Source organism: Neopelma chrysocephalum, unplaced genomic scaffold (assembly GCF_003984885.1).
Source record: "Neopelma chrysocephalum unplaced genomic scaffold, ASM398488v2 Primary Assembly neopelma1_24, whole genome shotgun sequence".
Taxonomy (NCBI): domain Eukaryota; kingdom Metazoa; phylum Chordata; class Aves; order Passeriformes; family Pipridae; genus Neopelma; species Neopelma chrysocephalum.
The window spans coordinates 50,485,339-50,491,338 of NW_020897693.1; the positions used below are offsets into that span (position 1 = coordinate 50,485,339).

At 46.6% G+C, this 6,000-nt stretch overlaps 1 protein-coding gene across 5 annotated transcripts in view; it reads right to left on the reverse strand.

Moving 5' to 3' along the window:
- ZBTB1 (zinc finger and BTB domain containing 1) overlaps positions 1-6,000 on the reverse strand; it is a 24,994-nt gene that overhangs the window by 17,875 nt on the left and 1,119 nt on the right. Inside the window, exon 1 of one of the 5 annotated variants that reach the window (XM_027674150.1) lies at positions 5,417-5,697. The exons of the other annotated variants lie outside the window; for them this stretch is intronic. The gene's annotated coding sequence lies outside the window, so the exon portion shown is untranslated. Of the gene's footprint in view, positions 1-5,416; positions 5,698-6,000 lie in introns of those variants that run through there. 5 annotated transcript variants of the gene reach the window in all.

The following is a 6,000-nucleotide window of genomic DNA, read 5'->3' on the forward strand; positions in this document are numbered from 1 at the left end:
ACTTAGAAATTTTGTTATTTATTAAAATCTCAGATTACAGCCTGGCTGAGAACATTTCATCCTCTTGCAGCTCCTTTGTACATGGAGGCCTGCCTGAGCCATCCCACCTGCAGTGAAAACCCCCTTCTGCACAGAGCTCTGCCGTGGTTTTAAACTACAAAGAGGTTGATTCAGACAGAAGAAAGAAAGTTTTTATGACGAGGGTGGGGAGGCACTGGCACAAGGTGCCCAGAGACGTGGTGGATGCCCCATCCCTGGGAACATTCAAGGTCAGGTTGGACGGGGCTCTGAGCAACCCTGATCTAGTGGAAGATGCCCCTGCTCATTGCAGGGGGGCTGGACCAGATGGCCTCTTAAGGTCCCTTCCAACCCAATTCCATGATTCTATGTGCCCCCTCCACAAAGGCAGGAGTTGATAGTAGGGCTTGCTGGAGATTGCTCCGCATGACAATTCCCTGCTGGGTTTTATCAGCCCTCCTGGTAGCTGGATGGAGAAGATACCTAGTTCTGGCTGACGGAGGGCCAGACCCAGGAGGGGACATAGTGAAAACGCAGGGAGATTGGGAAATGTAAGAAGGATGTGATGGAAAACTTCTGGAAGTCTGAAGAGCAGGGAGAGGCAAGCTGGGAGCAGAGTGCTGAGCCAAGAGGGGGAGACTGGGATTAGGAAGCAGCACTGGGAATTAAAAGTGGGGGCAATGAGGGTCTAAACAGTGGAGGGAAGCTGCTTGGGCAGGGGACTGGGAAAAGCCAGGCTGCAGGACCTAGGGCAGAAGGCCTAAAAACACAGATATGCTTTTGCTGGGGAATGGGTGGAAAATAATTATAGCATTCAACCCTTCAGAGCAGGAACTGCACCTCAAATTCCCAATCCTGCCACCCCTTTGCTATCAGCAAGCATCGCGGGCTTCCTGACAAACTCCTTCCCATTGAGAGCAAGCTCTCAGAAAATGATCATTTATCATTATTTTGTTACTTTAATTGCTAAAATGGCAGCGATCTGCATTTATCACCCATGTGGGTGGTTCAGTACTGCAAACTATTTTTGAAGTTTGCTTTGGAAAAAAAAAAAGCAGGCATTAGAATAAAAACAGGTCTTTTTACAGAAAACACAAGATTTCAAAGTTAAATGTGTACACGAGAAATGCTGTAATTAATGCAGGATTAATTCAGCTGCCATTTACGTATCATGTATTATGTATATACATATATTATGTACAGATCATAGTAAAATTTCCCTTACTCGGCACATCCTTTCGGTCTGTCCAGGCCTGGATCTGAGCAGCAGCAAGACAAGATCCCTGCTCATTTGGCAAAGCATTTGGAGGATGTGAAGCGAATGGGAGTCAGGGGACAAAAAAGAGGATCTCACAGCAATGAGCACTGCTGGGAGAACATCATCCCATTGCTGCCAGTCCCAGGACAAGTCACTTCAACCTTTTTAAGTCTGGCTAGCACTTTTTGGATATCCAATTTATTCACACAGGTAAACACCATCAGCAGTAACTAAGGTCAGTGGGAGCTATCCTCTGTATGTACTAAACACCAAGTATCTTGGAAAATTAAAGCTCCATGCAGGTAAGTCTGTCAATCCAAAACTTTAAATTATTTCTAATCCTCTCTGACTCTTTTATTTCAAAGAGAGGAGAAATGCCCAGCCACTTGTCCAATGGACTAGCACATTGCCTTTTGTGAAGCATCTCAATACTGGAGGCACCAACCTCACAAATCCACAAGGAACACAAGCAGCTCCAATTTCAGCAAGGATTGATCTGTGCAGTAAATGCAGCATGGGCCACATTGTAAGCAGTGCTGAGTAATGCAGAGGTGTTCTGAAAAAATGTGCTAGAAAAGCATCCGATATGAAAATGAAAACTGTAGATATTTGAGTTGGGTATTTTCACTCTGATTTTCAAATTCCAAGTCTCCATATGCACTCTATTGCCCTAGTAAATGTTTATTTTTACACAGCCACACTTTGATTCAAGCTGTTTGTCTGCCACTAGATTTTTTTTTCTTCTCTTTTGAGGTACCACTTAGATACCATTCAGATGTGACCATGAACAAGGTAAGCTGCACTACTACACTAACCAAATATGTTGTTTGTAAGTCTGCTAACAAAAAAAGAACAGGTATTTACTACAGCTCCATGCTGTCATTTCCTCAAATTCAAAGTTTTCTGAGATGTTTTAAAACAAAAGAAGTAAAAAATCCTCAAGCAAAGAACTGGTAAAGTCCTTTTGCTAGCTCCTCTGTCTTTAAAACAGACATACCACAAGGTTCAGAATTTAGGAGCGTTTCGGCTCCTAAAATTAGTAGGTGGTTTTCAAAACCCAGCATTTCCACTGCTGAGCAGGCAAAAACATAGCGCTTACATTGTTAGTTACTGGCTGCTTTTCTTTGGAAACCAAGAACAGGCTGGACAAAAGTGTAATAAATGAGTGGAGAATTCGGTGCTAATAGAAAACGAGACTGGAAAACCTCAAGCAAACAACGCCCAGTTACCCAAAGAAACAAGCGCGTGGGCAGCAGAAAGCAAATCCCCCATCGCAGTCTGACACCGTACCCCACCCTGCCACGGGTTCCCAAGAACTCTCCTCCCTGAAGTATTTTGCCTCTGTGGGTCAGATCCACCAAAGAGCCTGGATTCCTAAATGACAGCATCGAGATGCTGCCCAGAAAATCCTACACAAGATGTATAAATTCTTCCATATGATGCCCAAGGAGTTTAAGTGTTCGGCTACTGCATCAACCACAGAGCTCTCAACAGGCTACAGCTTTTACCTACACATACTCAATAGGAAGCCACTGAGATTGCTCTGGGACTGCACAGTCCCAAGTGCCTCAGTTCACACAAACACTGCAAAACCAGCAAAGAACTTGGGGCCAGGTGACCACCGTCCACCTCAAGAGTGGCTAAGTTCGCACTGCAAGCATAGCCTAGGTCATGAATTTACACAACTATGGGAAATCCATGTTCTGTCAGGGAAAATGTAATTAAGCTCCATTATTCAGGCTATGAAGGACTGAGGGTATAATTTACCCTCCTCCCATAGCCCTTCCAATCGGCTGCCTTCAGGCGTGCTAGATGGGAATATGATTCCAATCTAATCATCAGACACATCTTGGTGGCTGAATCAACTCATTTTAAACAGACTCCTGGACAACGTAGAGAACCAAGTTTTACGACACTTGGGCTAGATCTGAAGCAAGGAAAAGTCAGATGTTCCACAACCCCCAACCACGAGCTGTTGGGGCCATTCGATCCCCTCCTCAGCCAGCAGTTCTCCACTGATTCAGCCTCCGTGTCCACAAATGAGAAACAGACGTCAAAATTTAGCAAGTTATGATTCTCAGCTGCTTATTGAGAATTAGTTAAGATGTGTTACATGGTCTTAGGTAAGAACACTCCTCGAAAGACACGGTATACAGTGTTATAAAAGCTTGACAGAGTAAATTAAGAAAAGGCAGTTTGTGCTAAAGCCCCATCTCAACTTCAAACAACTTAAGATCAGTTCTAGGGAGTAAAAATACTAGAAAGACCTTATGCAGGCCTTTAAAGTAACTTGCTAGCCACAAAGGACTACTCTAGAAAGTCACAGTTATCTTTTATCTGTCACCTTTACAGCTGCCAGGCAACACCGTAATGATATGTTTAAAAGAAACAATTAGTGGGAAAAAAAATTATACCCAATCTATGCCTTGTGGCAGAAAGATGAGCCTTTTTACCTAGGCTCTCCGAGTTATACAAACTTTCAACTTCAGGAGGCATCTTGGTGGTTTAACCATGTCTTGAGACCCTCAAATGAAGTCACACGTGCCTTCCAGGAGAGCATCCTTGGCTAAATACAGATCAGACTTCAGTTTAACAACTTGCTGGATGCACGTGAATGAAGCACAGTAACTTGTGAGACACGCGTCAAACTACAGATTTTGTTGGCTCTTTCTGGTCTTAAATGTTTCACATTTTACTTTCAGCACATTAAAAATAAAAATAAGGCTACTAAGGCCTCCATCCAATGAAATAAGTTTAATATGGGTAAAAAAGGCAACAGCCAGTGAATTCTGGAGTTCTGCAGTGACACAGCACGCAAAAAGAAAAAATTACCAGAGAAATATGAGGATATAAACGGTCTTCATGCAAATTATGTCAGCTGTTGTGCCCACACGCTCTGTCTGCAGCAAAGCTCTGGGTGATGGTGTTTATGGTGCCCAAGCAGAGGCAGGGCAGGACAACCCAACCGCTGGGGAACCACTGGCCAAACCGAAAAATGAACACATGGCTTCTCATGCTACACGAGTGTGAGGTCTGGAAGGACTCTAGTGGGAAGTCCAGCTGTTACAACTAAGAGAAAGAACACCAGGCTTTTATCAGGTAACTTTCACTATCTCAGTTCTGAGCAGCTATTTTATTTCCATCCAGCAGGTAAATAGCTACTATGGCTTTTCAGGGCTCTCCACTGTCAGCAAGAATGTGAAAGAAGCAGCCTCTCACATTCAAGTAAGAAAGCATCTAAAAACCCAAATCCCTGGTTGGCATGAGCACCCTCAACATAATCACTGCAAATTCCTGTGCCAGTGACAACAGCAGTTGAGTCTGATGAAGAAAAGACTTGTGCAAGCAGAGCTGAAGCATCTGTTAAGTCTGTGATCTTATTCCACACAAAACTTTCCGGCTACTAGGAAGAAGTGTCTTCTATTACTTCTCTGAGCTTCCCACGCAGCACAAACCCATGTCTTCATTACCTGCAGCCAACCCCCGCGGGTCGGTGCCTGCTGGTTCCCTGTTACCTCAAACATCAGCAGAGTGCAACTAATACTACTTGTTACTCCTCAAGTTTTCTGGCCAGTCACCCAAAAATCTCTCCACAAGCTTGTCAACTCGCTGTGCTGCTGCCTAGGAAAATCTCTGCCAGTGCTGCAACCGCTCGTGTTTGGCCAGTTTTCCCCACGGCCATATGGTCCCAACGCCTCTCCCTCACTCGCCATGAAAGCTTAAGTTGTAATTTGGTAAAAATGAGAAGCCCGCATCCCCCTGCTCACGGCTGCTGTGTGGGTTTTTCCAAGAGCTGTAATGAGGAATGTTAAACAAACACCTTTAATTAAAGGAATGTTTGTTTAATGTAATTAAATGCCTAAGGAACACCGCACTGTTGCAACCCCGGATAGTTTTGCACTGTGCCTCGCGATACTCTAGTGTGAGGGAAATAATGCAAGCAAATGACATAACCTGCCAGTAAACATCCAAATATTAAGCAGCATCCAAGCCATGCTACCCATTTACCAAATGCCTACGTGTCAAGAGGAACCGGCACTCATCTGTCAGCTGAAACAAAAAATCCTGAAAAAGAGAAAGGAGTAAAACCCCAGCCCCAAACCCACAGCGTTTTCAGTCCCTTTTTACTCTCTTTACTACCTTTCTATCCGAGCAGAAAAGAGGAGTCCTTTGAGGAACGAGACTTTCAACACCGCTCCCAGAGCGGCACAGGGCTTGTTTTTTATGTGACAAAAGTATTCCCCTTCCTTTCCAGCCGCCTCCGAGGCGATCCAGCGCGCTGCCAGCCCCGAGTGAAACCCAAGTCTCCCGCCTGGCAGGGTGGAGCATTCCCTGGGGCTGCAGCTCCGCTCCGTTTTTCGCCGAACCACCGCAACTCGCTCGAAGTTTTGGGGTGTTTATTTCGTAAAGACAAAAGGAAGAGAAGCGGCGGGACCCACCGGGGAGGGGGGGCCGGCGCCGGGCGCGATAGCGGCACCCAAGATGTTTACCGCGACTTCGAGCCCCGGAGCCACCCGGGCGGCGCGGTGCCCTTCCTTCCCCGCCTCTCGCCCCTGCACCTCCCTAGGCCGCTTCTCGCTCCTCAGCGCGGCATCCCCCGACCCCCGCCCGCCCCGCAGGTGGAGCGCGCCCGCCGCGGCCCCGGCAGTGCGGGAGGGAGGGAAGGAGGGAAGGCGGGCGGGAGCCGGATCCGCCGCGGCGGCGCCGCCGCTCGGCCCCCGCGC